Genomic DNA, 16,212 nt, shown 5'->3' with positions numbered 1-16,212 from the left:
GCTAGATTAGCACTCTAATTGCATAATTAATATCTTCAATTTTTTTATGAAAACCTATATATTAAATGAATAAATAAAAGAATTGAAAGAAATTAACTCACAAATCACAAAAATGGAGTGATAAGGTGATGGAGGGAAGGAGAAGCTTATTATTGCTGCTGTGATTGATGACGCCTATGATGGAAGCTTGAGAACTAGGAGAATGGAGTGATGGCATTGCTGGCTTGTGCGAGAAATAAATCACAGTGGTTCGATCAGGCTATTAATTTACTAATTTATTAATTTAACCGATGAGTTATTGGTTGAACGGTTAGATTCGGACTTATGTAAATAAAAGTATAAAATAAATAAAATTTTAAAATTAAAATTTAAAATATATATTATATTGTATCTCTTATACATCGAAAAAAATGGCTTATACCTCGGTCATATCAAAATCAAATCAAACTATCTAACATAACAAAATCCTATTGCACTAAATCTCTCCCCCAAATATCACTGACGTCGGCCACAAAGATCTCGGTACCAACCAAGGAATAATTCAACATTGCACGAACTATAAATCAAGTTGAGGGTCGACGATACAGGGCAGATCATGAAACAACTCACTGACTTGAGCGTTGGAGTCCTTTTTGCAAGTACCACGCTCGGATTCAAGTTCGCAAGGGTGCTACGCTTTCGGACCAAGACATCGTCGTGACGGAAAGAACAAAGCCAAGATATATCTTGGAGAAGAGTATCCTTGCCAGAATATTTGGCACCTACCGTAGACCCCCGCCTCGCTTTTAGTTTCGATCTAACGCTATTATAGTCGAGTTGTGCTTTTTTTTCTTTTCAGAAAACCAAAGCATGACGGATCACTTAGTAACTCCTCAGGCCAATCCAACTAATGCCAAACTCTTGGCTGCTAATGCTGCTTTAAAGGCGAAAAACCAACGAATGGATGAATTGTTAGCAACAATGCAGAACAATGGCGAAGAGAAGAATGACAATAAGAAGGCGAATGCCGACCTCCACGAGGAACGTCAGTCAGAATCAAATGCGAAGACAGAGGAGACACCTCCTAAAGCAGAAAGACGACGAACAAATCCCTTCTCAGAAGAAATAATGAATTTTAAAATGCCTAAAAATTTTACACTTCCAATGACCTTAATGCTATACAACGGGATCTGAGACCCTAAAGTTCATGTCACAAAATTCGAATCCATGATGTTTCTCAATAGTGACTCCGATCCCATCTTGTGCCGATCTTTTCTAACTTTCTTAGATGGAACTGCTTTATTATGGTTTTCTAACTTACCTGCAGGTTCGATATCAAGCTTCGAAGATTTCGCCAAACTGTTTATAAACCACTTCGCAGCGTCCAAAATCTATGTGTGAGACTCAGAATACTTCAGTACAATCAAGCAAGGACAACATGAAAGTTTGTAAGATTACATGACGCGCTTCACAACAGCAGCCATGGAAATCCTATACCTCAACCCAAAAGTATAACTGCACACGATAAAAAGTGGCCTCCGACCTAGGAAATTCTAGGAAGCAATAGCCATTGTAAAACCGAAGACATTGGAGGAATTCAGAGACAAAGCAACCGGGCAAATTGAAATTGAAGAATTACGTGAAGCTCGGAGAAACAAAAGACCGTTATCTTGGAAGGAGGAGAAAAAACCTACCAGATCTCAAAGCAAGGATTCCAAAAAGCCTTTCAAATTAACACCAAAGTTTGACTCATACACCAAGTTCAACACCAAAAGAGAGGACATCATCAAAGAAATACTACATAACAAACTAATTAAACCACCAACCAGAGCAGGGATATATCAGGACCAGAAGTATGTAGACAGAAGCAAGCATTGCGCATTTCACCAGAAGTACGGCCACACCATTGACGAATGCGTAGTAACCAAAGACTTATTGGAGAGGCTAGCAAGACAAGGCCTACTGGATAAATATGTGACTTCTAGAGTCCAGAAAGAAACAAGGGACACTAATAGACCAAGCTATAGCTCTGACCACAAAGAAAAAGGAACCTGGTATGGACCAGTCGAAACTCCTGCATCTAAAGGAATAATAAACTACATTTCAGGTGGCTTCGTAGGAGGAGGAGCAACCAGTACAGTTAGGAAAAGGAGTTACAGAACCATGATGACAATGGAAAGGTCTCCGCAAAGGACTCAAACTTCGGCAACAACTTCCCAGATCACTTTCGACGCATCTGACCTCACGTCACAATGCCCAAATCTGGACGATCCAGTGGTAATCTCAATACAAATGGGAAAGCTAATAGTAAAAAAGGTTCTGCTTGATCTAGGAAGTAGTGCCAATGTCTTATTCTATTCCATCGTATCAGGTTATGTATGGTTGAGAACAACACTAGGGGAGTCTCCGAACTCAAAAACCCTAGATATTCAATTTTTGGTAATTGATTGTCCAAGTCCCTATAATGTTATTTTGGGGCATCCATCCCTTAAATCCTTTGGAGCCATTATCTCTATAGTTCACCTTTGTGTTAAATTTTCTGTGCAGGATAATATAATAGCAACAATCCATGAATATCACAAAGAGGCTAGACAATGCTACAACGCGGGTTTGAAAGTCACCCCAAAGGAGACTATCACAAGAGTTCATTCTGTTTATAACTCGGAAAACATTCCAACATTGGCGAGCTAGATCCAAGAAATAGCAACAGTCGTCCTGCCCCAATGGATGACCTAGAGCAGGTACAACTTGGGAAAGCTGACCAATTTACTAACATTGGCTTTGTTTCCACTACAGGTACAAAACAGAATCTGATTGACACATTAAAGTCCAACTCCGACTTGTTCGCATGGACACCTTCTGACATGCCAGGAATCGATCCGAACTTTATATACCACAAGCTAGCAGTCAATCCTAACGCCCGACCTATAACACAAAAGAAGCAAAATCCAGGCACAGAAAGAAGAAACGCAACAACTGTAGAAACACATAAGTTACTTAATGCAGGCTTCTTCCGAGAAATTCGCTTCTCATCATGGTTAGCGAATGTGGTAATGGTTAAGAAGAGCTCGAGAAAATGGCGCATGTGCGTGGACTTTACAGGTCTGAATAAAGCCTGCCCGAAGGACTCTTATCCATTGTCGAACATTGATAGACTGGTAGACGACACCTCAGGATATCAAGTGCTAAGTTTCATGGACGACTATTCCGGTTACAATCAAATACAAATTCTCCCTGATGACGAAGATAAAACAACATTTGTAACCGACCAAGGTAACTTGTGTTACAAAGTCATTCCTTTCGGACTGAAAAATGCTGGAGCAACCTATCAGAGACTAATGGACATGGTCTTCAAAGATCAAATAGGACGAAACATTGAAATATATATCGACGACATGGTGGTCAAATCAATCTCGGAACAACAACATGAAGCTGACCTTAATGAAATTTTTCAATAGCTCATAAAATACAACATGAAACTAAAGAAGCCACACCAGGTAAACAACTTTCTGTATTTCTTTCAATTTCAACTAACACGGTCAGTTTTGTGCTTGTAATAGAAACAGGGAAAGAACAACATCCAGTATATTTTGTGAGTAAAGTCCTACAAAATGCCGAAACAAGATACCTGACGATAGAGAAATTAGCATTTGGCCTGGTCATCATAGCTCAGCGTCTGCGACACTATTTTTAGACACATCAGATAATAGTTTGGACTGGCCATCCCCTGTGAAAAATATTATCAAAACTAGACTTAGCAGGTCGACTTACGAAATGGGTGATAGAGCTCTCTGAATTTGACATCTCCTACCAATCACGAGAATCTCCTAAAGCCCAAGTATTGGCCGACTTTATCTTGAAATTTACAAACACAGAAGAAATGGTCAAGACATGGCAATTGTATGTAGATGGAGCATCAAATGAAAGCGAATGTGGAGCGGGAATCCTACTAAAAGACAACACCGGTATACAAGTAGTCAATCAAATTTCTCTTTCAAGCCACTAATAACCCAGTCGAATATGAGGCACTCTTAGCAGCCTCAGGTTAGCAGAGGAAATAGAAGTTAAAAATCTAAAGGTATATTGTAATTCCTTCCTCGTAGTACAACAGGTAACTGGTCATTTTCAGGTACAAGATCCACTCTTAGAAAAGTATTTAACTTCGGCAAACAATATGATACAACACTTTTAAAATTTTGAAATATCACATATGCCTAGAGAACAAAACTGTAGAGCCGATATTTTATCTAAACTAGATACATACAAGGTAACTGATTCATCAGATAAATTATATCACCTCACACTAACAGAACCAAGTTTAGATATCAAATCTATTTTAAGCATATCACAGGAAGAATATTGACGGAACCCGTTCATTCGCTATTTAAGAACTGGGGCAATACCAGAGAAAGAAAATCCGAGGTCATTTAGACATAAAGCAAGCCATTACACCATGATAGGAGCCGATCTATACAAAAGGGGCATCTCTAGGTCGTTACTAAATTGTCTCGGCCGAGAAGATGCAGCGAATGCCATTGTCGAAGTTCATGATGGTATCTATGGACACCACACTGGAAGCAGAAGCTTGGCCACAAAAATTCTAAGAGTAAGATACTACTGGCCGAGAAGACTGCAGAAACAAGGTACAAAAGTGTGATGCCTGCCAGAAATGCGCACTACTCACTCATAGCCTGGCCGAACTATTACACACTTTGGACGTTAGTTGGCCTTTTCATAAATGGGAGATGGATATACTCGGCCCATTCCCAATAGCACCAGGATAGGTAAATACTTATTAGTTGCAATTGATTAATTCATAAAGTGGATAGAAGCACAACCACTTGCTAAAATAACCTCAGACAAGGTACAAATGTTCGTTTGAAAATTTAATATATATGTAGATATAGTTTGCCTATGGAAATTATTTCTGACAATGGTTGGCAATTCACTGATAAAAAAATAGCTTCGTTTTTAACTAACTTTCATGTCAAACATCATTTTTTCTCTGTCGATCACCCCAAAGTAACGGGCTCACAGAGGCCGCAAACAAAGTCATTTTGTAGGCCTTAAAGAAAAAGCTAACAAATGCTAAGAGGTGCTGGGCCGAACTCATACCAGAAATATTGTGGAGTTATAACACGACACTGCAATCCACAACGAAAGAAAACCCGTTTCGATTAGTATATGGCACGGACTGTATGATTCTTATTAAAGTAGGTTAAGGGTCAACTCGGACCAAGTACTTTGACGAAAACGCCAACATGGAAGCCAGATCAGCCGAGCTTGATACAATAAGCGAAGAACAATGCCTGCTCAGACAAAGATCTATACAAACAGCCATGAAAAAGCAGTATAACAAGAAAGTTTGACTGAGAACTCTAAAGGAAGGAGACCTGGTGCTAAGACAAATAGAAGAAGTCCGGAAACCCCTAGGACATGGAAAATTAGCTGCTAATTAAGAAGACCCCTTCCGAATTTCCAAAGTCATTGGAAAAGGGGTGTATTGTTTGGAAACACTCTAAGGAACAACCCTCCCCAACACTTGGAACATCTCATCTCTGAAGATCTACTATAGTTAATCTATTCTTGTAAAAAAAGTGGCGTGGGCAGGTACTCTTTTCCCTGATCACGAGATTTTATCCCTAAGGAGGGTTTTACTCGGACAGGTTTTAATGAGGCCGACCACCCCACACCTTTCAAAAGCTGAGAGGTACTTTTCACATACAAATAAATCTATTTCTTTTTCTCTCTCTGTTTATTGCAACAAACTATACTTTTTCAGTCAGTAATAGCGAACCAACAAATCAAGAGTTGGAAACAACATTCATATATATGCAATAAACATCCCAAATATTCATAACAGTCAAAGCCGACATCATACGTCGGATAAAGTATTCCAAAAACAAAACCGATTCAAAGATCGGTATCCAAACTACAATACCAAAACAAAGAAAGTCATGTTTTTCAAATTACAAATATTAACTTCTTCAACAGGGGGGACATTCTCATCATGAACCTTGCCCGCCTCGACGTCTACGAGTTGTCCATTAATCACGATCTTTGTCACATCAAGCCTTCCGACATCAAAATCAGGAGAAAACACAATCACCTGATTGACAGCACGATCGAAACCAGTGGCAAACATCTCCAACCCCTCATCTTCAAGTTTATGAATGCGAGCGATCAACTCGCCCTTGACTTTATCACTATCTTTCATTTGACTCTGCAATAAATGGATTTGATCTTGGAGTTGTGAAATCTCCTCCTCTCTTTCCTTCATCTTAGAAGTAGCATCTATAATTACATTCTTTTGCTCTTTAACAGAACATTCAAGGCTGGCGACCTTATCAACAGCCACTTGCTGCTTTGCACCCAAGAGCTCGATAACACGACCAACACACAATAAACGAGATGCAATGATCTACAAACAGAAACCAAACGACGGTCACAAAAATGTATTCGTGAAGACAAACAATAACAAAGAAAAGAAAATAATACGAAAACCTAAACAAATTTCCCCAACACTTTCACACTAGTACGATGGGTCAAGCTCATATCTCCGGGGTACTAGGACATGATGGAAGGTTACCGTCGGTTTAGAATTTTTTCTCGGTAAAAGAAATCACTTCGTTGCAAGTATAGTTCCAAACTGACAAACAACCTTCAATCAAAGTTTAATTTTGGTCGTCACAAGTTCAACCTAATAAAAATAACCGAGAGTATTGCCCCCGGGTCGTTCTCCCTAGGAATTACAATTGAATGCTCAATTATTGGTTAAGAGTTTCACGGGATGGGTTGATAAAACAAGAAATTAAAAATGCAAGAATTTAAATGACAAGAAAGTAAATCAAACAACTAAAGATAACAAATAATAAAGAGGCATTCATGGCAAGGGTGAGAATCTAGGTTTTCTATCCTAGTCATTAATCATAACACAATAATCACCAAGAGATAATCCTATTTCGTTATCTCCAATATCGGGAGAAAATCAAATAAGACTAGTTAATCTCAATCCATAAGTCCAATCAACTTACTAATTAAATTAGCAAAAGATTAGCGTCAATGAAAACAATATTAACTAGCAACTCTAGATCACCAACATAAGTTGGGTATTAATGACTCAAGAGCACCTAATTTCTCTTTCCAAGCCAAGAATGCACAAAATCTACTCTAAACCTAAGCCAAGCATTTTGTCAAACACTTGGTGTGCATAAAAGTAAAAGCATATTAAATTGTAAAAATAATAAAATCTAAAACTACCCAATGCAAGAAAATAACAACAATAACTCAAACAAGCATTAAAAGAACATAAAACATAAAATTACATTAAAAGAAATTGAAATTAACAAGAGTGTTCATAAACTAAAAAAAGACATAAAAGAGAAATTAACAATGTAAACTAAGAGAACAAAGATGTAAGAATAAGAAATTGCAAAAAAAAACTAATTGAAAATAAGAATTAAACCCTAAATCTAAGATGAAATCAAACTAAGAACCCTAATTTCTAGAGAGAAGAGGGGACTTCTCTCTTTAGAACTAACGTAAAGCATGATTCCTATACTATCTAATTGCTCTCCTCTTGATCCATCTTGAATTCAGCCTCTAATAGCTTTAGAAATAAGTTGGATTTGGGCCTGGATGGCTCAGAAATCGCCCCCAACGTATTGCCTTTAAGTTGGTCACGTGCCGCTTGTCACGCGTACGCGTCGCCTGGCAAATTTCCTCCCCACGTATACGCATGGGCCACGCATACGCGTCGCTTGGTAGATGTTCTCCCCATGCGTACGCAAGGGCCACGTATACGCGTTGCCCTGAATTCTGCAAATCCTCATTTCTTCATGAATTCTCCACTTTGCATGCTTTTCTCTTCACTTCTTCCTTCCAATCCTTGCCTTAAAAACCTAAAATCACTCAACAAATATATCAAGGCATCGAATGAAATTAAAGTGAATTAAAATTATCAATTGAAAGGCCTAAAAAGCATGTTTTAACTCCTAAGTACAAATTAGGGAGAATTACAAAACTATGCTATTTTAGTGAATAAATATGGGAAAATTTGATAAAATCTACTAAATTCAACACAAGATAAACCCTAAAAATGGGATTTATCAACCTCCCCACACTTAAACCAAGCATGTCCTCATGCTAAATTCAAGAAAGAGACAAAGGATATCAATATTTATTCAAAACAAGTAAACTATCTATATGCAACCTATCTACATGCATGCAACTACTTGGTCAAAATAAATCAACTTCCAAGAATACATATATAAACACAAGGGCTAAAGCAATCACAATCAAATCAAATCCACAATTGAATTGAGTTATTGAAAAGAATTTAACAACTTGCAAGATAAAAAAATAATAACCGGTGGAAACATAGAATTTGAGCAATTGAACCCCTCACCAAATGTGTATCCGCTCTAGTCGCTCAAGTGTATAGAGTTGATTCACTCAATTCTCCTCTAATCATGATTTCCAAGATTTGTTTTTTATCTGACAATCAACAATTATTCAATGCATGCATACAAATATCATGAGGACTTTCCACTGGTTGTAATGGGGCTAGGATAGGGCTAAGGATATATATGGTCAAGTGAGCTTGAAATTTGAATCTTTGATTAACCTAAGCTCTCACCAAACACATATAACAACCTATACAATTCTAATACAATACCTAGCTACCCATACTTCACTTTTTCACACACTCATACATTCTTTCCAATTTACATCCCATATGTATTGATTATTATTGAACTTCACCTTGGGGCATTTTGTTCCCTTTTTATTACTTTCTTTTTCTTTTTTTTTCTATTTTTTATAGATATTTTTTCCTTTTATTATATATTTTTTCTTTTCAAACTAAAATATATACAAGAGCATCAATGCATATGGTTTAAACATTTAATGCATGAGTATGTACCTAATTCCAAAGATCTTCAACAAAAATATAAAAATATACTTTTATCTCAGCCAATGTTTTCCAAATTTCTCACACTTGGATGATAAACACTTTTACTAGCTTAAGCTAATCAAAGATCCAAATTAGAGGAGATTTATTGTTTTTTACTTAAGGGTAGTGATCTGCTAAAATTAAGAACAAAAGGGGATTAAAATAGGCTTAAAGTTGGTTAATAATGGTAGACAAAAGGGTAAGGCCATTTGGGTAAGTGAGCTTCAATGAAATAAAGGCCTCAATCATATAAATGCATTCATACACAAACAATGGACATAAAGAATCAAACAAATCAAAGATTGCAATTATAGAAAGAGAATAACACACACAAGAATGAAAATAGTGGTTATATGATGCAACCACACATTTAGGCTCAAAATCTCATATGATTGTGTGTTCTTAGCTCAAAAACATGTTCCACAATATATAAATCAATCAAGTTTAATGAATTTTTTTTCAACTCAATTGGGGAGCCATATAGATAAATTTCTTGGACAATTTCATTATTTTGAATAAGATTATTATTATATATATGCAAACTAAGAAAATGCAACTAAAAGTTCTAAAAGACCTAGATAATAAAAGAAAAATAAAATGTGAAAGTGTTAGGATTAGAAATTTGTTACCCAAAAATGGCTGATCGGTCGGACGACCTCCCCACACTTAAAAATTTGCACCGTCTTCGGTGCATTCAAAGATGAGCAAGGGGATATGGCGACTTTTTGGATTGCCACCTTCAACTGGTGGATCAACCGGTGCTGCGTGTTCTTTCTTCCGCTTCTGTTTTTGCTTATGGTGAATCATCCTGAACGATAGGAAATAGGATATAATAAGACAAGCAAATGCACAAGTAAGGAAGCATAGATTGTTGGAATGAGGTAAGAATCACTAAAATGAAGTGAGTCAATCAATTTGTGACATGAATGAAACAAGTGTGTGAGTTCTAAGTTGCACGCGGTTTAGAACACATATACACTAGCATAAAAAGCTATGTCACAATTACACAAAAGAAGTATGCACTTCACTCATTCTAGTGTACTTGAAATACTTCAAAGAAAACTTGTAGGTTAAGATAAATAAACAAGCAATAAAGAAGCTTGAAAGCACTCAAGCAAATAATCAAGCAATTGTGAAATGGATAATGATTGGACATTGATTGATGTGCAAGGAAACTCAATGAACAAAATGGTATATAAAACTTACACATCAATCAATGATACACTTTGAATTTTATTTGCAATACCTAATTGACATAAAAGTGAAAGACATGGGTACTATAGAACTTAGGAAAAAGAAGATAGAAATTAAAATCAATCACATAGCAAGCATGGTCCACAAAGCTCAAAAATATGTCACTAGTTAAGCTTATGATCTATCACAATTCTAAAATCTCAATGCATGAACTAGGTGACGTAAATAAAAATCAGTCATAGCAAGCATCACCTAACAAAAAATGCATCGAAGAAAAGTAAATTGCCTAATGATAGATAATGAAATCAAATCACATGCTGGCCAAAACATGCAATTCAAAAGATTTAAAATGTTTTGAAGTCAAAGTCACATGTACTTGGTATTCAAAAACATTAAGTATGAAGAATTCAAAACCAAGCAACAATTTATAATCTCAATAAAAAAATCCAACAATGAATAATTTCAGCATCAAGAAACAACAGATCAAATCAATAATCCAACACTTATCCACTAAAACGGAAAATTAAATAGAAAATTAAACTAACTAATTAACTAACTAAATAACTAACCAACTAACTCATTAACTAAAGAATATTATGGTCAATGGTGGTGGTAAATGATGGTTGAAGGATGGAAAGAAAAGAAGAGAAGAGAGAAGAAGGAAAGAAATGGAAAGAAGAAAAGAAAAGAAGTATGTGAGACAGGGGTGCCCACGCGTACGCGTGGATGACGCGTAAGCATGGGGTGGAAGAAATGGATGCAACGCGTACACGTCGGTGACGCGTAGGCATGGAATGGGGAAATAGGATGCGATGCGTACGCGTGGATCATGCGTACGCGTGGGACGAAATCGTGCTAAACGCACAGTGTCCGCACCCTTCCCGCACAACTCTCTGTTTGGCACCCATGCAGCAGTACCCTCCCTGTATCATTCTCGCATGGTGGATTTTCGGGAGTGACGCGTACGTCTGGATGACGCGTACGCATGGGTGGTTGGAATCTGGGGTCACGCGTACGCCTGGGTGACGCGTACGCGTGGATTGGTGCCCTGTTTTTTTAATTTTTTTTTTCATGTTAGCACCAAACCAAGCATTCCAAATATCCAAACAGTCATCTAAATACCACCAAACTTTATTAAACATGCTAAATTACCAAATAAACTCAACAAACTACACTAAACATGAAATTAAACTAATTTACCAATATTTACAAAAGAGAAAAATGAAAAGAGTTTACCATGGTGGGGTGTCTCCTACCTAACACTTTTATTTAAAGTCCTTAAGTTGGACATTTTGAAAAGCTCTCATCAAGATAGCTTGTGCTTGAAGTCATCCTTGAACTTCCACCAATGCTTGGACTTCTATTGATTGTCAGAATTTCCAACCAAATGCACCAAACCTTGGTGAAGTTCTACACAAGTCATGAGCTCCCAAAATTGATCCTTATCATATATGTCGGGATCCCAAACTTTGTTCTTACACCCATCTTCAAGTTAGTTCTTGTGATTCTATCCGGGTGATAAGTAAGCAGAATTCTCATTTGAACACCAAGACATCCTCCTAGACCCAATCAATGGAGAACTATACCTTGAACTTTCAATCATAATGAACCTTGATTTACAATTCTAACCACTAATCATCTCTCTTCTACTCTTCAACACACAAAGCATCCTAAGTTGACCATTCGTTTCTAGTAAACCATATTCAAGCGGCATAAGAAAGCTAAGAGAGATGAATTTTACCCACTTGAATGATGTAATGGATGATGGTGACCTAGGGAGAGATGCTTCCAACGGTCTTGACAAGGCAGTTTCCACTCCCGTTCGTCCTCTTTGAAGGGTTTCCATTACTTGACAAGATTCTTCAAGCTCTACCTCTTGCCAAGCTTCTTCAAGTTCAATTACTTCCTCACCGATGTCTTCTAGCTCTTCCCCATCACTTAAGTCATAAGTCGGAGGTTGAGTGAAATCTACCTCAACATCAAATCCAAGTTCAATGGGGAAGGAGTCATCAATCTCAAAAGGATCATATGTTGATGCGGAATCATCATAAATAGGAAGGTTTGTTGCTTGTACCATTTCTTCCAATCCTTCATTCACAATATGCCTTGGAGGTTGTGCACTAGCCTCCTCAACATCAATTTCAAACTCCATGGAAGAAGGCTCTACAACCTTAGATTCCTCTTTGCATTCAACATCTCCTAAATCTTCAACCACTTCTTCCGGTTCAATTATCTTAACTTCCTCCTCTTGTTGCAATTCTTACGTTAACTCATTCTCTTCTCCTTGAAGCTCCAAGTCCTTCTCCTCCCTATGCTCTTTGGTTGGTCCTCCACATTCGTCAATGGGAGTGTCTTGATTGAATGAGCTTAGGTAGGAGGCTATGTGGTTAACCGCTTCAGTCATGGTAGCCACCATGGTTCCCAACTTCTCTAGCTCTTTTTGATCCTCCTCTTCTTGCTTTTGAAGGCGAGAATGGAGATCTTTTTATCCTTGCATGAAGAGTTAGAAAGTTTCATCAAATGAAGGTGGTGATGGAAGAGATGATTCATTATTTTGGAGAAAGATGTCATAGTTGGAAGGTGGTTCATATTGGTGAGAGTCTTGAGGTGTTGTATATAGAATTGGTGGCTCTTGGGAGTATTGGTGTTGGAATGGTGGTGGTTCTAGGTATAGTTCATATGGCTCATATGGTGGATGGTATGGTGGGTATGAGTTAGGATCATATGGAGGTGTTTGGTGGTATGGAGCTTGTGAGTGTGGTGGTTGAGGACTATATTGAGGAGGGGGTTCATAGGTATATGGTGGTGGTTGTTGATAATCACAAGGAGGTCCACCATAACCATTGTCTTGGTATGAATTATAGAATGACTCTTGCTCATAGTAGATTTAGGAAGGTTGTTGCCAAGAAGATTGATCAAATCTTTGAGGCTCCTCCCATCTTCGATTGTTCCATCGTTGAAGCATGTTGTCATTGTAATTCTCATCTCCTACAACATAGTTAGAACCAAACTCATAGCCAAAGTGATAAGAATTCATAGTGACAAGAGAAAATAAAAACAAAAGCTAACAAGAAATGATGAAAATAAACTCCTAAAACTAGCAACAACTAACAAAAAAGCAAAAAGCAAATATATTCACAATATTCACATATATACAATAACTAATAACAAGCACACATTGCAATTCCCCGACAACAGCGCAAAAAACTTGATGGAAGGTTACCGTCGGTTTAGAATTTCTTCTCGGTAAAAGAAATTACTTCGTTGCAAGTATAGTTCCAAACCAACAAATAACCTTCAATCAAAGTTTAATTTTGGTTGTCACAAGTTCAACCCAATAAAAATAACCAAGAGTATTGCTCCCAGGTCATTCTCCCTAGGAATTACAATCGAATGCTCAATTATTGGTTATGAGTTTCACGGGGTGGGTTGATAAAACAAGAAATTAAAAATGCAAGAATTTAAATGACAAGAAAGTAAATCAAACAACTAAAGATAACAAATAATAAAGAGGCATTCTTGGCAAGGATGAGAATCTAGGTTTTCTATCCTAGTCATTAATCATAACACAATAATCACCAAGCGATAATCCTATTTTGTTATCTCTAACATCGGAAGAAAAAAATAAGACTAGTTAATCTCAATCTATAAGTCCTAATCAACTTACTAATTAAATTAGCCAAAGATTAGCATCAATGAAAATAATATTAACTAACAACTCTAGATCACCAACATAAGTTGGGTATTAATGACTCAAGAGCACCTAATTTCTCTTTCCAAGCCATGAATGCACAAAATCTACTCTAAACCTAAGCCAAACATTTTGTCAAACACTTGGTGTGCATAAAAGTAAAAGCATATTAAATTGTAAAAATAATAAAATCTAAAACTACCCAATGCAAGAAAATAACAACAATAACTCAAACAATCATTAAAAGAACATAAAATATAAAATTGCATTAAAAAAAATTGAAATTAACAAGAGTGTTCATAAACTAAAAAGAGGCATAAAAGAAAAATTAACAATGTAACTAAGAGAACAAAGATGTAGGAACAAGAAATTGCAAGAAAAATTAATTGAAAACAAGAATTAAACCCTAAATCTAAGATGAAATCAAATTAAGAACCCTAATTTCTAGAGAGAAGAAGGATAAGAGGGAGCTTCTTTCTCTAGAACTAACCTAAAGCATGATTCCTACACTATCTAATTGCTCTCCCTTTGATCCATCTTGAATTCAGCCTCTAATAGCTTCAGAAATGAGTTGGATTTGGACTTGGATGGCTCAGAAATCGCCCCCAGCGTATTGCCTTTTAGTTGGTCACATGCCGCTTGTCACGCGTACGCGTGGGTCACGCGTACGCGTCGCCTGGCAGATTTCCTCCCCACGTATACGCATGGGCCACATATACGAGTCGCCTGGTAAATGTTCTCCCCACGCGTACGCAAGGGCCACGTATACGCGTCGCCCTGAATTCTTCAAATCCTCATTTCTTCATAAATTCTCCACTTTGCATGCTTTTCTCTTCACTTCTTCCTTCCAATTCTTCCCTTAAAAACCTAAACTCACTCAACAAACATATCAAGGCATCGAATATAATTAAAGTGAATTAAAATTAGCAATTTAAAGGCCTAAAAAACATGTTTTAACTCTTAAACACAAATTAGGGAGAATTACAAAACCATGCTATTTTAGTGAATAAATGTGAGAAAAGTTGATAAAATCCACTAAATTCTACACAAGATAAATCCTAAAAATGGGGTTTATCAGGACACCTGATCAGCAAGCTCAGAAAAAAGAAACTTATCACTCCAAACAAATTGAGGATTCACACCATCTATGAATCCATGAAGCTTCCTCTGCCTCTCATAAGTCGGCTTACCTCCGACATCATAATTCCCCTCAGACAAAAACTCAAGAGACTTCTCGGAATCCATTTTCCTCCTTTTGGGAGAAGAAGGAACCTGAGCAGTAGAGAAAGCGGCATCTCCCCTCCACCTCCCTCACAATGCCCGATCTGCTCACACCCTTCTCGCCTTTTCTCTTCAAATAAGATTGAAGACGAGAAGTGTTCAAATTTGGCACACGTCCACCTACGAAACAACAAAATATCAGTAGTCGAAACAATACAGATAAAAACCTAAAAACCACATGCATTACCTATATAAGCCTTTAACCCTTGTTTGTCATTTTCTCTATCAAATCTTAACAACTCCGGAATAGATAGGCACTCACCCTCAGCAAAACATTCTATTACATAATCCAAAAATATATTTTCCTCCTCACTCCTCTCTACGGCTTCCAAAATCTGCAATGGTTCCAGGCACCAATACAATGGAAACCTCTCTATCAACTTGTTATCTAAATAAAATGGGTATTCAGTCTCCAAAGACCGAACCTTAACAAACATCAATTTGAAATTTTTAAAATAAAATTTGTACAGCAAGAAGAGAGAACGACCAAGGAAATTACTAAGAATAACCCACAGACCCTTTCGAACCCTCTTAGACTGAAACAATGAAAAAAAGATGTTCGGAGAAACAGGAAAATTCAAAAAGTCCATTAGACACTCAAACGCTCGAAGGAACGCCCAAGAATTGGGATGCAACTGCGATGGAGCGCAATTAAGCTGGGTCAAAACCTTACACTGAAAGTCAGTAAAAGAAAACTTCAGATAAAGCTCAGTATAACACGGGGTATACATATAGAAGTAAATATCTCGCACTGATGTCGGCCACGAAGATCTCGGTACCAACCAAGGAATAATTCAACCTTGCACGAACTATAAATCAAGTTGAGGGCCGACGATACAGGGCAGATCATGAAACAACCCACTGAAACACCTCATTGATTACTCACTTTATTCAAGTAACCTCCCACTGACTTGAGCGTCGGAGTCCTTTTTGCAGGTACCACGCTCGGGTTCAAGTTCACAAGGGTGCTACGCTTTCGGACCGAGACGTCATCGTGACAGAAAAAATAAAGCCGAGCTATATCTCGGAGAAGAGTATCCTTGCCAGAACATATACATTCACTAATATTTTAATATGTAAATATTTAAAATATTTAATATTTATTTTAGTAATG

The 16,212-nt window shown here is 37.3% G+C and overlaps 1 protein-coding gene and 1 long non-coding RNA gene across 3 annotated transcripts in view; one reads left to right on the top strand and one right to left on the bottom strand.

Annotated features, from left to right (window-relative positions):
- The window catches only part of LOC110264389, a 1,618-nt gene extending 581 nt beyond the window's left edge, over positions 1 to 1,037 (bottom strand). Inside the window, exons 1-2 of the long non-coding RNA XR_002350508.1 lie at positions 1,025 to 1,037; positions 899 to 904 (exon numbers count right to left, since the gene is read on the bottom strand). This is a non-coding gene — a long non-coding RNA (uncharacterized LOC110264389). The remainder of the gene's footprint in view (positions 1 to 898; positions 905 to 1,024) is intronic.
- LOC107606041 (solanesyl-diphosphate synthase 1, mitochondrial) overlaps positions 1 to 16,212 on the top strand; it is a 32,946-nt gene that overhangs the window by 468 nt on the left and 16,266 nt on the right. The gene's annotated exons all lie outside the window — the stretch shown is intronic.

The sequence above is a fragment of the Arachis ipaensis genome, chromosome B07 (genome assembly GCF_000816755.2).
Source record: "Arachis ipaensis cultivar K30076 chromosome B07, Araip1.1, whole genome shotgun sequence".
Classification (NCBI taxonomy): Eukaryota; Viridiplantae; Streptophyta; class Magnoliopsida; order Fabales; family Fabaceae; genus Arachis; species Arachis ipaensis.
This window is presented reverse-complemented; position numbering and strand designations above follow the sequence as displayed.